The sequence below is a fragment of the Pseudophryne corroboree genome, chromosome 2, assembly GCF_028390025.1.
Source record: "Pseudophryne corroboree isolate aPseCor3 chromosome 2, aPseCor3.hap2, whole genome shotgun sequence".
NCBI classification, from domain to species: domain Eukaryota; kingdom Metazoa; phylum Chordata; class Amphibia; order Anura; family Myobatrachidae; genus Pseudophryne; species Pseudophryne corroboree.
In genome coordinates, this window is record NC_086445.1 from 375929053 (window position 1) to 375945590 (window position 16538).

General features: G+C 49.1%; 1 protein-coding gene across 1 annotated transcript in view; it reads right to left on the reverse strand.

The window, feature by feature from the left end:
* Positions 1-16538, reverse strand: part of LOC135020888 (uncharacterized) — a 106854-nt gene that overhangs the window by 89050 nt on the left and 1266 nt on the right. The window lies entirely within an intron of this gene.

Genomic DNA, 16538 nt, shown 5'->3' on the forward strand with positions numbered 1-16538 from the left:
CATTGTCATAATAATACAATTATGAAGAGACATAATGTCACGTTGGTGTCCTGCACAGATAATAAACAGGTAAATGTGTATAAACAAAGAATTAAATACATTGACCACCAAGGCAGTTAATACATAAAGGTCACAAAAGAGAATTCAGAAATATAAATTGAGAACAATACCAGTGTGTGTGGAATAGGAATTCCCCGACAGGGCTATAGGAGGGTTATTATCAGCTGTTGTGTCTGCAATAAGAGAATAGGTAACTTTGGCAAACATTAAAAAATGTTTTTGGGTAACCCTACATTCTTTGGCCGAAGAAGCCTCAAGCCCATACATCCTTAACAAGAAAAATAGTTTTTCCTTGAAGGGAGAGAAATTAGGCATTCCCTGCTGCAGTATGGTCTCTTTAGCAGCTGGGTTCAGGACAAGTAGGAGTTTTCGACAACCAGCTAGTGGTACAATTATAAAAATAAGATTTTACTCACCGGTAAATCTATTTCTCGGTAGTCCGTAGTGGATGCTGGGGACTCCGTAAGGACCATGGGGAATAGACGGGCTCCGTAGGAGACTGGGCACTCTAAGAAAGATTTAGTACTACTGGTGTGCACTGGCTCCTCCCTCTATGCCCCTACTCCAGACCTCAGTTAAGGAAACTGTGCCCGGAAGAGCTGACATTACGAGGAAAGGATTTTGGAATCCAGGGTAAGACTCATACCAGCCACACCAATCACACCGTATAACTTGTGATAAACTTACCCAGTCAACAGTATGAACAACAACAGAGCATCAAACAATGGATGCCACCATAACATAACCCTTTATTAAGCAATAACTATATACACGTATTGCAGAAAGTCCGCACTTGGGTCGGGCGCCCAGCATCCACTACGGACTACGAGAAATAGATTTACCGGTGAGTAAAATCTTATTTTCTCTAACGTCCTAGTGGATGCTGGGGACTCCGTAAGGACCATGGGGATTATACCAAAGCTCTCAAATGGGCGGGAGAGTGCGGATGACTCTGCAGCACCGAATGGGCAAACACAAGGTCCTCCTCAGCCAGGGTATCAAACTTGTAGAACTTTGCAAATGTGTTTGAACCCGACCAAGTAGCTGCTCGGCAAAGCTGTAATGCCGAGACCCCTCGAGCAGCCGCCCAAGAAGAGCCCACTTTCCTTGTGGAATGGGCTTTCACTGATTTTGGATGCGGCAATCCAGCCGCAGAATGAGCCTGCTGAATCGTGTTACAGATCCAGCGAGCAATGGTTTGCTTTGAAGCAGGAGCACCCAGCTTGTTGGATGCATACAGGATAAACAGCGAGTCAGTTTTCCTGACTCCAGCCGTCCTGGCTACATAGATCTTCAAAGCCCTGACTACATCAAGCAACTTGGAATCCTCCAAGTCACGAGTAGCCGCAGGCACCACAATAGGTTGGTTCAAATGAAAAGATGACACCACCTTCGGCAGAAATTGCGGACGAGTCCGTAATTCTGCCCTGTCCATATGGAAAACCAGATAGGGGCTTTTACATGACAAAGCCGCCAATTCTGACACACGCCTAGCCGAAGCTAAGGCCAATAGCATGACCACCTTCCACGTGAGATACTTTAGCTCCACGGTCTTAAGTGGCTCAAACCAGTGGGATTTCAGGAAACCCAACACCACGTTGAGATCCCAAGGTGCCACTGGTGGCACAAAAGGGGGCTGAATATGCAGCACTTCCTTAACAAACATCTGAACTTCAGGAAGAGAAGCCAGTTCCTTTTGAAAGAAAATGGATAGGGCCGAAATCTGGACCTTTATGGACCCCACTTCAAGCCCATAGTCACTCCAGACTGTAGGAATGCAGGAACCGGCCCAGCTGGAATTCCTCTGTAGGGGCCTTCCTGGCCTCACACCAGGCAACATATTTTCGCCATATGCGGTGATAGTGTTTTGCTGTCACGTCCTTCCTAGCCTTTATCAGCGTAGGAATAACTTAATCCGGAATGCCTTTTTCCGCTAGGATCCTGCGTTCAACCACCATGCCGTCAAACGCAGCCGCGGTAAGTCTTGGAACAGACAGGGCCCCTGTTGCAACAGGTCCTGTCTGAGAGGCAGAGGCCATAGGTCCTCTGTGAGCATTTCTTGCAGTTCCGGGTACCAAGTCCTTCTTGGCCAATCCGGAACAATGAGTATTGTTCTCACTCCTCTTTTTCTTACGATTCTCAGCACCTTGGGTATGAGAGGAAGATGAGGAAACACATAGACCGACTGGAACACCCACGGTGTTACTAGTGCGTCCACAGCTATCGCTTGAGGGTCTCTTGACCTGGCGCAATACCTTTGTAGCTTTTTGTTGAGACGGGATGCCATCATGTCCACCTGTGGCAGTTCCCATCGATTTGTAATCTGAGTGAAGACTTCGTGATGAAGTCCCCACTCTCCCGGGTGGAGGTCGTGCCTGCTGAGGAAGTCTGCTTCCCAGTTGTCCACTCCCGGAATGAACACTGCTGACAGTGCTTGCACGTGATCCTCCGCCCAACGAAGAATTCTGGTGGCTTCCGCCATTGCCACTCTGCTTCTTGTGCCGCCCTGGCGGTTTACATGAGCCACTGCGGTGATGTTGTCTGACTGAATCAGCACCGGTTGGTTTCGAAGCAGAGGCTCCGCTTGACTCAGGGCGTTGTATATGGCCCTTAGTTCCAGGATATTTATGTGCAGACAAGCCTCCTGACTTGACCACAACCCTTGGAAGTTTCTTCCCTGAGTGACTGCCCCCCATCCTCGGAGGCTCGCATCCGTGGTCACCAGGACCCAGTCCTGTATGCCGAATCTGCGGCCCTCGAGAAGGTGAGCATTCTGCAGCCACCACAGAAGAGACACCCTGGCCCTCGGGGACAGGGTGATCAGCCGATGCATCTGAAGATGCGATCCGGACCACTTGTCCAACAGATCCCACTGAAAGATCCTCGCATGGAACCTGCCGAAGGGAATGGCTTCGTACGATGCCACCATCTTTCCCAGGACTCGCGTGCAGTGATGCACCGACACCTGTTTCGGTTTTAAGAGGTCTCTGACTAGAGTCACGAGCTCCTGAGCCTTCTCCGCCGGGAGAAACACCTTCTTCTGGTCTGTGTCCAGAATCATGCCCAGAAAGGGCAGACGCGTCGTAGGAATCAGCTGCGACTTTGGGATATTCAGAATCCAGCCATGCTGCTGCAACACTTCCTGAGAGTGTGCTACGCTGATCAGCAACTGCTCTCTGGACCTCGCCTTTATGAGGATATCGTCCAAGTATGGGATAACTGTGACTCCTTGCTTTCTCAGGATCACCATCATTTCTGCCATTACCTTGGTAAATATTCTCGGTGCCATGGAGAGCCCAAACGGCAACGTCTGGAATTGGTAATGACAGTCCTGTACCACAAATCTGAGGTACTCCTGATGAGGTGGATAAATGGGGACATGCAAGTAAGCATCCTTGATGTCCAGATACACCAAAAAATCCCCCTCTTTCAGGCTTGCAATGACCGCTCAAAGCGATTCCATTTTGAACTTGAATCTTTTCAGATAAATGTTCAGGGACTTTAAATTCAATATGGGTCTGACCGAACCGTCCGGTTTCGGTACCACAAACATTGTGGAATAGTATCCCCTTCCCTGTTGAAGGAGGGGAACCTTTACCACCACCTGCTGGAGATATAACTTGTGAATTGCCGCTAACACTACTTCCCTTTCCATGGGGGAAGCTGGCAGGGCCAATTTGAGGTAACGGTGAGGGGGCATCACTTCGAATTCCAGCTTGTATCCCTGAGACACAATCTGTATAGCCCAGGGATCCACCTGTGAGCAAACCCACTGGTGGCTGAAATTTCGGAGACGCGCCCCCACCGCTCCTGGCTCCACCTGTGGAGCCCCAGCGTCATGCGGTGGATTTAGTGGAAGCCGGGGAGGACTTCTGTTCCTGGGAACTAGCTGTATGGTGCAGCTTCTTTCCTCTACTCCTGCCTCTGGCAAGAAAGGATGCACCTCTGACTTTCTTGCTTCTTTGTGATCGAAAGGACTGCATTTGGTAATACGGTGCTTTCTTAGGCTGTGAGGGAATATATGGCAAAAAATTTGACTTCCCAGCCGTAGCTGTGGAAACCAGGTCCGAGAGACCGTCCCCAAACAATTCCTCACCCTTGTAAGGTAAAACCTCCATGTGCTTTTTGGAGTCGGCATCACCTGTCCATTGCCGAGTCCACAGGACCCTTCTGGCAGAAATTGACATTGCATTTATTCTAGAGCCCAGTAGGCAAATGTCCCTCTGGGCATCCCTCATATATAGGACAGCGTCTTTTATATGCCCCAGGGTCAGTAAAATGGTATCCTTGTCTAAGGTATCCAGTTCCTCAGACAGATTATCTGTCCATGCTGCTACAGCACTACACATCCAGGCCGACGCAATTGCCGGCCTCAGTAGAGTACCTGAATGTGTATAAACAGACTTCAGGATACTTTCCTGCTTCCTATCGGCAGGATCCTTTAGGGAGGCCGTATCCTGTGACGGCAGGGCCACCTTCTTAGATAAGCGTGTCAGAGCTTTATCTACCCTAGGGGAGGATTCCCAGCGCATCCTGTCCGTTGGCGGAAAGGGTACGCCATAAGTAACCTTTTGGAAATCAGCACTTTCCTATCGGGGGAATCCCACGCTTTTTCACATAACTCATTTAACTCATGTGAAGGGGGAAAAGTCACCTCTTGCTTTTTCTCCCCATACATATAAACCCTCTTGTCAGGGACAGGGTTTACCTCTGATATGTGCAATACATCCTTCATTGCTATAATCATGTAGCGGATGGCTTTAGCCATTTTAGGCTACAATTTTGCATCATCGTCATCAACACTGGAGTCAGAATCCGTGTCGATATCTGTGTCAACAATTTTGGATAGTGGGCGCTTCTGAGACCCTGACGGCCTCTGCGCTGTAGGATCAGGCATGGGCTGAGACCCCGACTGTCCCAAGGCATCAGCTTTATCCAACCTTTTATGCAAGGAGTTTACATTATCATTTAACACCTTCCACATATCCATCCAATCAGGTGTCGGCGGAGACACGTCATTCATCTGCACCTGCTCTGCCTCCACATAGCCCTCCTCGTCAAACATGTCGACACACGCGTACCGACACACCACACACACAGGGGATGCTCTATATGAGGACAGGACCCCCACAAGGCCTTTTGGAGAGACAGAAAGAGAGTATGCCAGCACACACCCCAGCGCTATATGACCCAGGAATCACACAGTAACTTAGTGTTTACCCAGTAGCTGCTGTATATATGATTAATGCGCTAAATTTATGTGCCCCCCCTCTTTTTTTACACTCTTTCTACCGTGAATCTGCAGGGGAGAGCCTGGGGAGCTTCCTCTCAGCGGAGCTGTGGAGAGAAAATGGCGCTGGTGAGTGCTGAGGAAGAAGGCCCCGCCCCCTCAGCGGCGGGCTTCTGTCCCGCGATTTTGTGTAAAATTAATGGCGGGGGCTCATGCATAATACAGTGCCCAGCTGTATATATGCTGCTTTTTTGCCAGGAGGTAATCAATTGCTGCCCAGGGCACCCCCCCTGCGCCCTGCACCCTACAGTGACCGGAATGTGTGGGTTAGTGTGGGCGCAATGGCACACAGCTGCAGTGCTGTGCGCTACCTCATATGAAGACAGGAGTCTTCTGCCGCCGATTTTGACGTCTTCTTGCTTCAACCCGCCGGCTTCTGTCTTCTGGCTCTGCGAGGGGGACGGCGGCACGGCTCCGGGAACGGACGACCAAGGTTAGGTTCCTGTGTTCGATCCCTCTGGAGCTAATGGTGTCCAGTAGCCTAAGAAGCGCAACCTAGCCGCAGTTAGTAGGTTTGCTTCTCTCCCCTCAGTCCCACGTAGCAGAGAGTTTGCCAGCAGAAGCTCTCTGAAAATAAAAAACCTAACTAAAATACTTTCTTATTAGCAAGCTCAGGAGAGCTCACTAAAATGCACCCAGCTCTGTCCGGGCACAGATTCTAACTGAGGTCTGGAGGAGGGGCATAGAGGGAGGAGCCAGTGCACACCAGTAGTACTAAATCTTTCTTAGAGTGCCCAGTCTCCTGCGGAGCCAGTCTATTCCCCATGGTCCTTACGGAGTCCCCAGCATCCACTAGGACGTTAGAGAAATTACATTTATGTTCATCCTTTCGTATACTGATGCCAAAATGCATCTGAAAAAAAGGTTGCTATTTTGTGACCTATTCAGCATTTTGCAAAAACACAGATCTAAAGCTGCAGCTCCACCCTTTGATGTACCCGCATCTGATGTAGCTGGACTCCAAAACTGGAAGTTTTATTTCACTATGAGTTTTGAAATTACTAAAAATCACTGCCAACTCAGGGAACACATCACAGTTAAATGGCCAGACAGTGCACATAATAATACTCAAGTGGGTTGGATCATGTAAAATGTAAAGTGAAGCGGATGCAAATGTAGTACATTCATTTTTATTTTATTTTTTACACAACTAAAATATACATGAGCAAGCTTTACCTTCACCAACAAAGTAAAATAGATACACAGAATATGACGGCAGATAAGAACCACTTCGCCCATCTAGTCTGCCCCTTTTTTAATCTTATTGTAACCTCAACTCTATTTGATCCTTATATCTTTGCATGAAGCACTATTTATTTGTGTTAAAGGAGTGCGCCACTACAGTGTAAAATCAATGTCCAAACACTGTTGCAGCAGCTTTAGTGTGGTTTCAGTGCGCAGCCAATCACACGCTGTCATCAGCGTAGTTACACTTACACCATGGTCAAAGCACCCACAACACAAAGTCCTCCATACGTTTACCACTCACTGGCTATTTTAGTCACCATTCACAATAGTGGTATGTTAGGCTGACATAACCCGGATCAGCTCTGTGGTGGAAATGGAGCTGTCCCGGTTTGGAACTGTAACTCAGTAAGGATTGCAAATGCAAAGCTGTTCGCAGCAGCTTTGCAAATGCAATCCTTTACAATGCAAATGCTGGAGGAGGTGCATACCACCTCCATCGTGCATTTGCCATCTGTACACTTCAATGCGATCGCAGTTCTGGCGACTGCAGGCTGAGTAAGCCTGAGCTTACTTAGACTAGCAGTCGCAGTACGGCGTGCATGACCAAGAAAATTGGCCTCACCACTCCCGAAAAACGGGGGTGACATGCCCCCATTTCAACAACACCAGCCACCCTCGCCCCACCCCCCAAAAACCTCTGCCTGTCAATCATGTAGAGGAGTTCGCATTATTACAATGCAATCGCAGGATCTATTCTGTACATGCGCAGGACAGGTCCTGCTCCTGCACAGTTTCCAACCATCGAGAAACTGCGGGTTGGATCGCATAAGTGACTCAACCTGAATAAGACCCTGTGTTCCAAATGTCAGCTCAGACCCGGGACTTAAGTGGAAAAGAGGTACAGGTATAAGTTATGAGCCCTTAAAAAAGAAAACAAAACCCTAATGAAGGCCACGTCCCTGAAGTCCAGCTCTAATAAATGTCACCCATTCTGCTATAATGATGGTATGAAAGGGAAAGGTAGCACTGAGACTACCTGGCTCTCTGGGGGAGATGTACTAAGCCTTAGAGAGTGATAAAGTGGAGAGAAATAAAGTACCAGCCAATCAGCTCCTAATGGGGTAAATAGACTCCGCTGTCTGTTAACTGACTGGAGTTGATTGGTTGGTACTTTGGGGGTCATTCTAACCCGATCACACACACTGCAGTTTTTCGCAGCAGTGTGATCAGGTCTGAACTGCGCATGCACTGCGACTGCAATGTGCAGGCGCGTCGCTGCCCGGCGATGGGAAATGCCGGGCAGTGTGGGACCTTACGAAGAAGACAATCGCAAGGTGATTGACAGCAAGAAGGCATTTCTGGGTGTCAACTGACCATTTTCTGGGAGCGCGGTGGAAAACGCAGGCGTGTCCAGGCATTTGCAGGGCGGGTGTCTGACGTCAATTCCGGGACCTGACAGGCTGAAGTGATTGCAAGGGCTGAGTAAGTTTAGAGCTACTCAGACAGCTTTGGACGTTGCAGATTCTTCTTCCCGCTCTCCCACTACAAACAGCCTTTGATAGTAGGGGGTGTGTCCAACATGTTTCGCCCTATCAGGGCTTTATCAGGGTGTCCGAAGCTGTCAGCAAGAAAGAACGAGCGCACCTCTCCGCAGTCACAAGGAAAAACCAGAAGCGGCAAGGTCAGGAAAGAGAGAGGAGACTTCAGCTGGGGACGCCCAAAGAAGAACAAGCATTTTAGCGGCAGCTTTGGAACATGCACAGGTTCTGTATGACCGAGCAAAAGATACCTTAAGCTCATTTTTATTTTTTTATTATTTTTTGGACACTCTTATGAAAAACGGAGGACTGACACTGCAGGACTGTTAACTAATACTGCACGATCACCTTTTACTTGAAATCAGGATAAGGAAAAACGGGACTTTTAACTATAGGACTAAAGAACTGGTTACGCTGAGTATAGCAAGGAAACTAGCAACAAGTGTAGCAAAAAGAAGTGAGACTGTAATAGACAGCATTGCTATGCACAGATTAATAACATTATAACATTTTTAGGAAGTCTGGTTTCTTTGAGCTTCTAGCAGGCTAAACTACGATTTATGTGAATTAGCACACATTGATTTACAGTATTTAACAGACTCAGCTATAATGTATGATGTGAAGTAACACACATTGGTTTGTGTATATTGTGTTTTTGTTTTTAATTTAGATTTTATATGATAAATATAATAGCAGCAGAAAATATATATATTATTCTGTAAACCTCTTTTCTATATTAATATTTTATTAACAGAAATCGGTGATTGTAGATGGTGTGGACATCCCAGTTCACCTCATCGGTGATGCAGCATACCCGTTACAGCGCTGGCTGATGAAGGGCTACACCCAGCATGTTCAGTTATCTCCCGAACAGACATCATACACCCATGCCCTAAGTTCGGCCTGTATGGCAGTAGAGAATGCGTTTGGGCGTTTAAAAGGACGCTGGCGCTGCCTCATGAAGAGGAATGATGTGGACTAGAAAATCATGCCAGATATAGTAGCAGCCTGCTGCATTCTCCATAATATATGTGAGATACAAAAGGAAAACTTTCTCCCCGAGTGGAATGTACATGATCATGGGGCGGGGGTCGCTGTACATGATGCACCAGGCTTGGTGGGGAACATGACACAGCCAGCGAGTGCATAAGGGCCACCATTGCAGTCAATCTTCCCTCAATGTTACAGTAGACAGAGAAGACAGACAAGTTTTTGTGTGCAGTTTTGTGTTTATTTTGTTTTCTACAATTTCTGTTATAAAAATTGTTCAAAAGTTATAAGTTATTATATGTTTGCTTTTTAAACAGTTGGCACACATTTTCTGAGGTAACAATATAAAATATTGAAGTGCAAACAGAACACTCTGTAAAAAGCCCCATAACGCAAGGGGTCTTCAACATGTGGCCCTCCAGCTGTTGTGGAACTACATGTCCCAGCATGCCTTGCTATGTATTTCCACAACAGCTAGAGGGCCACATGTTGAAGACACCTGCCCTAATGTTTGGCAGGTATCAGGGTAACCCCAATATTTGGATCCCACTGCCGCACATTTTCTGAGGTAACAATATAAAAGAGAAAAGTGCAAACAGAACACCATAGTGGATGCTGGGGACTCCGTAAGGACCATGGGGATAGACGGGCACCGCAGGAGACATGGGCACTTTAAGAAAGAATTTAGGTTCTGGTGTGCTCTGGCTCCTCCCTCCAGACTTCAGTTAGAGAAACTGTGCCCAGAAGAGCTGACAGTACAAGGAAAGGATTTTGGTAATCCAGGGCAAGATTCATACCAGCCACACCAATCACACCGTATAACACGAGTTTATAACAACCAGTCAACAGTATGACAACAGAGCATCAGGTCCAACCCTGATGCAACCATAACATAACCCTTATTGAAGCAATAACTATATACAAGCATTGCAGCAGAAGTCCGCACTTGGGACGGGCGCCCAGCATCCACTACGGACTACGAGAAATAGATTTACCGGTAAGTAAAATCTTATTTTCTCTAACGTCCTAGTGGATGCTGGGGACTCCGTAAGGACCATGGGGATTATACCAAAGCTCCCAAACGGGCGGGAGAGTGCGGATGACTCTGCAGCACCGATTGAGCAACACAAGGTCCTCCTCAGCCAGGGTATCAAACTTGTAGAACTTTGCAAAAGTGTTTGAACCTGACCAAGTAGCCGCTCGGCAAAGCTGTAATGCCGAGACCCCTCGGGCAGCCGCCCAAGAAGAGCCCACCTTCCTAGTGGAATGGGCCTTAACTGACCTTGGCAGCGGCAATCCAGCCGCAGAATGAGCCTGCTGAATCGTGTTACAGATCCAGCGAGCAATAGTTTGCTTTGAACAGGAGCACCAAGCTTGTTGGAAGCATACAGGAGAAACAAAGACTCTGTTTCCCTGACCCTAGCCGTTCTGGCTACATAAACCTTCAAAGCCCTGACCACATCAAGCAACTCGGAATCCTCCAAGTCAGTAGTAGCCACAGGCACCACCATAGGTTGGTTTATATGAAAGGATGAAACCACTTTCGGCAGAAATTATGGACGGGTCCGCAATTCTGCTATATCCGCATGGAAAACCAGATAGGGGCTTTTATGTGACAAAGCGGCCAACTCTAGACACACGCCTAGCCGAAGCCAAGGCTAATAGCATGACCACCTTCCACGTGAGATATTTCAACTCCACCGTTTTGATTGGTCCAAACTAGTGGGATTTCAGGAAACTCAACACCACGTTAAGATCCCAAGGTGCCACTGGAGGCACAAAAGAGGGCTTAATATGCAGCACTCCCTTTACAACCGTCTGAACTTCAGGTTGAGAAGTCCACTCCTTTTGAAAGAAAATGGATAGGGACGAAATCTGGACCTTAATGGAACCCAATTTTAGGCCCAAATTCACTCCTGACTGCAGGAAATGAAGGAACGGCCCAGCTGGAATTCCTCCGTAGGGGCATTCCTGGCCTCACACCAAGCAACATATTTTCGCCATATACGGTGATAATGTTGAGCTGTTACGTCCTTCCTAGCCTTTATCAGCGTAGGAATGACCCCATCCGGAATGCCTTTCTCTGCTAGGATCCGGCGTTCGACCGCCATGCCGTCAAACGCAGCAAGTCTTGGAACAGACAGGGCCCCTGTTGCAACAAGTCCTGTCTTAGAGAAAGAGGCCACGGGTCCTCTGTGAGCATTTCTTGCAGATCTGGATACCAAGTCCTTCGTGGCCAATCTGGAACAATGAATATTGTTCTCACTCCTCTTTTTCTTATTATCCTCAGCACCTTGGGTATGAGAGGAAGAGGAGGGAATACATAGACCAACTGGAACACCCACTGTGTCACCAGGGCATCTACAGCTATCGCCTGAGGGTCTCTTGACCTGGCGCAATACCTCTGTAGCTTTTTGTTGAAGCGGGATGCCATCATGTCCACCTGTGGCAGTCCCCACCGACTTGTAATCCGTGAGAAGACTTCCTGATGAAGTCCCCACTCTCCCGGGTGGAGGTCGTGTCTGCTGAGGAAGCCTGCTTCCCAGTTGTCCACTCCCGGGATGAACACTGCTGACAGTGCGCTTACATGATTCTCCGCCCAGCGAAGAATTCTGGTGGCTTCCGCCATCGCCACTCTGCTCCTTGTGCCGCCTTGTCGGTTTACATGAGCCACTGCGGTGATGTTGTCTGACTGAATCAGAACCAGTTGGTCGCGAAGCAAGTTCTCCGCTTGACGCAGGGCGTTGTATACGGCCCTTAGTTCCAGGATGTTGATGTGAGGGCAAGTCTCTTGACTTGACCACAGACCTTGGAAATCTCTTCCCTGTGTGACTGCTCCCCACCCTCGGAGGCTTGCATCCGTGGTCACCAGGACCCAGTCCTGAATGCCGAATCTGCGGCCCTCTAGAAGGTGAGCGCTCTGCAGCCACCACAGAAGAGACACCCTGTGTCACACGCCAGAGGCGGCGTTCACCGCGCTTACCCCTGCGTGCCTGCTGGTCGGTGTTGCGGCCTCCGCCTTCGGTGGTCCACGGGCTCCGGCGTCTGGCTGGCGCGGCTCCCGGCGGTTCCCCGGGGCAGGGGCGCCGCCATGACACCCGGCATCACGTGGGCGGGGAACTGGTGACGTCAGACTGTTCCGCCAATCCTGCGGAGGCGGAAGATTCAAAGTCAGACGCCGGGCAGAGCCTCGGCGCCTGAGTATCGTCTTTTCCCCTGAAGTGGATGCCAGTGCTCCTGTTCTCGGCGGATCTCTCTGCAGTAATATCCCAGCGTCTCCGGCATTTCCAGGTATCAGTTGTTGCACAGCTTCCAGCGTTCCCAGCAGCGGCCGGGTTCCACTGCGCTGCAGTCACCAGTGCTTCTTGGAGTCAGCGTGGGCTGCAGGTTAAACTCCGCTCTCAAGTTTTGCAAGTTACCAGTGCCTTTAAACACCGCTCTCAAGTTATACAAATCCTCAGCGTCCTTTAACCCTCGCTCTCAAGTTATACAAATCCTCAGTGTCCTTTAACCCTCACTCTCAAGTTATACAAGTCCTCAGTGTCTTTAACCACCGCTCACAAGTTCTTCAAATCACCAGTGTCTTTAACCACCGCTCACAAGTTCTTCAAATCACCAGTGTCTTTAACCACCGCTCTCAAGTTCTTCAAATCATCAGTGTCTTTAACCACTGATCTCAAGTTCTTCAAATCATCAGTGTCTTTAACCACCGCTCTCAAGTTCTTCAAATTATCAGTGTCTCTAAAACCATCACTCATAAGTTCTTCAGTCACCAGTATCTTTTACCATCACTCACAAGTACTTCCTGGACATTTCTCCATACGTTTCTTCTCTGTTATGTGACATTGTGTTGTCCTTTTCCTGCAATAAAGTTCTTCAATAATTTCATCAAGCCTTACTGTCAGAGTCCTGTATGAGGAAGACCTATATCAGGCCATCCCTGTTCCAACCCAACTGTGGTTCCGCTTCCTTACCATCGGAAGAACCCCCCAATTCACAACACCCCCAACCTAGGTTAGTGACACCCTGGCCCTGGGGGATTGGGTGATTAACCGATGCATCTGAAGATGTGATCCGGACCACTTGTCCAGTACGTCCCATTGAAAGGTCCTCGCATGGAACCTGCCGAAGGGAATGGCCTCTATGATGCCACCATCTTTCCCAGGACTCGAGTGCAGTGATGCACTGACACCTGTTTTGGTTTTAATAGGTTCCTGAACAGTGTCATGTGTCTAGAATCATGCCCAGGAAAGGCAGACTAGTCGTAGGAACCAACTGCGACTTTGGAATATTTAGAATCCAGCCGTGTTGCCGTAACACTTCCAGAGAAAGTGCTACGCTGATCAGCAACTGCTCTCTTGATCTCGCCTTTATGAGATCGTCCAAGTATGGGATAATTGTGACCCCTTGCTTCCTCAGGAGTACCATCATTTCCGCCATCACCTTGGTAAATATTCTCGGTGCCGTGGAGAGACCAAACGGCAACGTCTGAAATTGGTAATGACAATCCTGTACCACAAATCTGAGGTACGCCTGATGAGGTGGATAAATGGGGACATGAAGGTATGCATCCTTTATGTCCAGAGACACCATAAAATCCCCCCCTTCCAGGCTTGCGATGACCGCTCTCAGCGATTCCATCTTGAACTTGAACCTTTTCAGGTATATGTTCAGGGATTTTAAATTCAATATGGGTCTGACCGAACCGTCCGGTTTCGGGACTACAAACATGGTCGAATAATAACCCCCTCCCTGTTAAAGGAGGGGAACCTTGACCACCACCTGTTGAAGATACAATTTGTGAATTGCAGTTAACACTATTTCCCTCTCGTGGGGGGAAGCTGGTCGGGACGATTTGAGGTATCGGTGAGGGGGCATCTCTTCGACTTCCAGCTTGTATCCCTGAGACACAATTTTTATTGCCCAGGGATCCACCTGGAAGTGAACCCACTTGTTGCTGAAATTTCGAAGACGTGCCCCCACCAGGCCTAGTTCCGCCTGTGGAGCCCCAGCGTCCTGCGGTGGATTTTGTAGAGGCCGGGGAGGACTTCTGTTCCTGGGAACTAGCTGTGTTGCTCAGCTTCTTTCCTCTGCCCCTGCCTCTGGCAAGAAAGGACGCACCTCGGACTTTCTTGCTTTGTGATCGAAAGGACTGCATTTGATAATGTCGTGCTTTCTTAGGCTGTGCGGGAATATAAGGCAAAAGATCAGAATTACCAGCTATAGCTGTGGAGACCAGGTCCGAGGGCCCTTCTCCACACAATTCCTCAGCCTTGTAAGGTAAACCTTGCATATGCCTCTTTTAGTCGGCATCACCTGTGCATGTTCCACAGGACACGTCTAGCAGAAATCGACATAGCGTTGACTCTAGAACCCAGTAGACTAATGTCTCTTTGGGCATGTTATATATACATACACATATGTATACACATACTAGGGTCTCCATGTCCACGCTGCTACAGCGCTATAACCCCATGCCGACACAATCGCCGGTCTGAGTAGTGTACCAGCATGTGTGTAAATGGACTTCAAAGTACCCTTACTGCATGCTATCTGCAGGATCCCTGAGGATAGCTGTTAAGTCAGCGTTACCTTTTGGGTAAACGTGACAAGCTTTTTCCACTGTAGGGGAAGATTCCCATCGTACCCTGGCCCTAGTAGGGAAAGGATACTCCCTGAGAATTCTTTGTGGGAAGCTGCAGCTTCTTGTCTGGAGATTCCCGCTCTTTTTCTTCATGAGAGGAGGGAAATTTAACTCAGCTTTCTTCCCCTTAAACATGTGTACCCTTGTGTCACGGACAGATGAGTCATCAGTGATATGCAAAACGGGTTCACTACGATCTGCCGGCGGCCGGCCTCCCGGCGACCAGCATACCGGCGCCGGGAGGCCGGCCGCCGGCTTACCGACAGTGTGGCGAGCGCAAATGAGCCCCTTGCGGGCTTGCTGCGCTCGCCACGCTACCGGCACGGTGGCGCGCCACACTATTTTATTCTCCCTCCAGGGGGGTCGTGGACCCCCACGAGGGAGAATAAGTGTCGGTATGCCGGCTGTCGGGCTCCCGGCGCCGGTATGCTGGTCGCCGGGAGCCCGACCGCCGGCATACTGAAGACCACCCATGCAAAACATCTTTCATTACAATAATCATATATTGAATACTTTCCTGCCATTTTAGCTGTAACTTTGCATTATCGTAGTCGTCAGACTCCGTGTCGATATCAGTGTCTATTATTTTAGATAGTGAGCGTTGTGAGACTCTGAATGTCTCTGCAACATAGGGACAGACATGGGTAGATTCCCTGTCTGTTCTCTAATCTTTTGTGCAATAAATTTACCTCAGCACTTAATTTCACATATCCAATCAGGTGTCGGCGTTGTCGACGGAGACACCACACACACACACACACACACACACACACACTTGCTCCATCACCTCCTTAGGAGAGCCTTTTACCTCAGACATGTCGACACACACGTACCGACACACCACACACTCAGGGAATGCTCATCTGAAGATAATTCCCCCACAAGGCCCTTTGGAGAGACGGAGAGAGAGTATGCCAGCACACACCCCAGCGCTATATGACCCAGGAAAAAACACAGCAATTTAATGTTTACCCAGTAGCGCTGTTATTATCTGCGCCGAATTAGGTGCCCCCCTCTTCTTTAAAACCCTCTCTTCTACCGTGGTAAAAGCAGGGGAGAGACCGGGGAGCTTCCTCTCAGCGGTGCTGTGGAGAAAAAACATGGCGCTGGTGAGTGCTGAGGAAGAAGCCCCGCCCCCTCGACGGCGGGCTTCTGTCCCGCTTAAATATACATTTTCTTGGTGGAGGCTCATACATATATACAGTGCCCAACTGTATATATGTTTACTTTTGCCAAAAGGAGGTCCAAATGCTGCCCAGGGCGCCCCCCCCCCTGCGCCCTGCACTCTTACAGTGACCGGAGTATGTGAGGTGTGTGGGAGCAATGGCACACAGCTGCAGTGCTGTGCGGTACCTCAGTGAAGAACGGAGTCTTCTGCCGCCGATTTCAAAGTCTTCTTGCTTCTCATACTCACCCGGCTTCTGTCTTCCGGCTCTGCGAGGGGGACGGCGGCGCGGCTCTGGGATCGGACGGCGAGGGTGAGATCCTGAGTACGATCCCTCTGGAGCTAATGGTGTCCAGTAGCCTAAGAAGCAGGACCTGGCTTCAGAGAGTAGGGCTGCTTCTCTCCCCTCAGTCCCTCGATGCAGGGAGTTTGTTGCCAGCAGAGCTCCCTGAAAATAAAAAACCTAACAAAATACTTTCTCTCAGCAAACTCAGGAGAGCTCACTGAAAAGCACCCAGCTCGCTCTGGGGCCGGGCACAGTATCAAACTGAGGTCTGGAGGAGGGGCATAGAGGGAGGAGCCAGAGCACACCAGAACCTAAATTCTTTCTTAAAGTGCCCATGTCTCCTGCGGAGCCCGTCTATCCCCATGGTCCTTACGGAG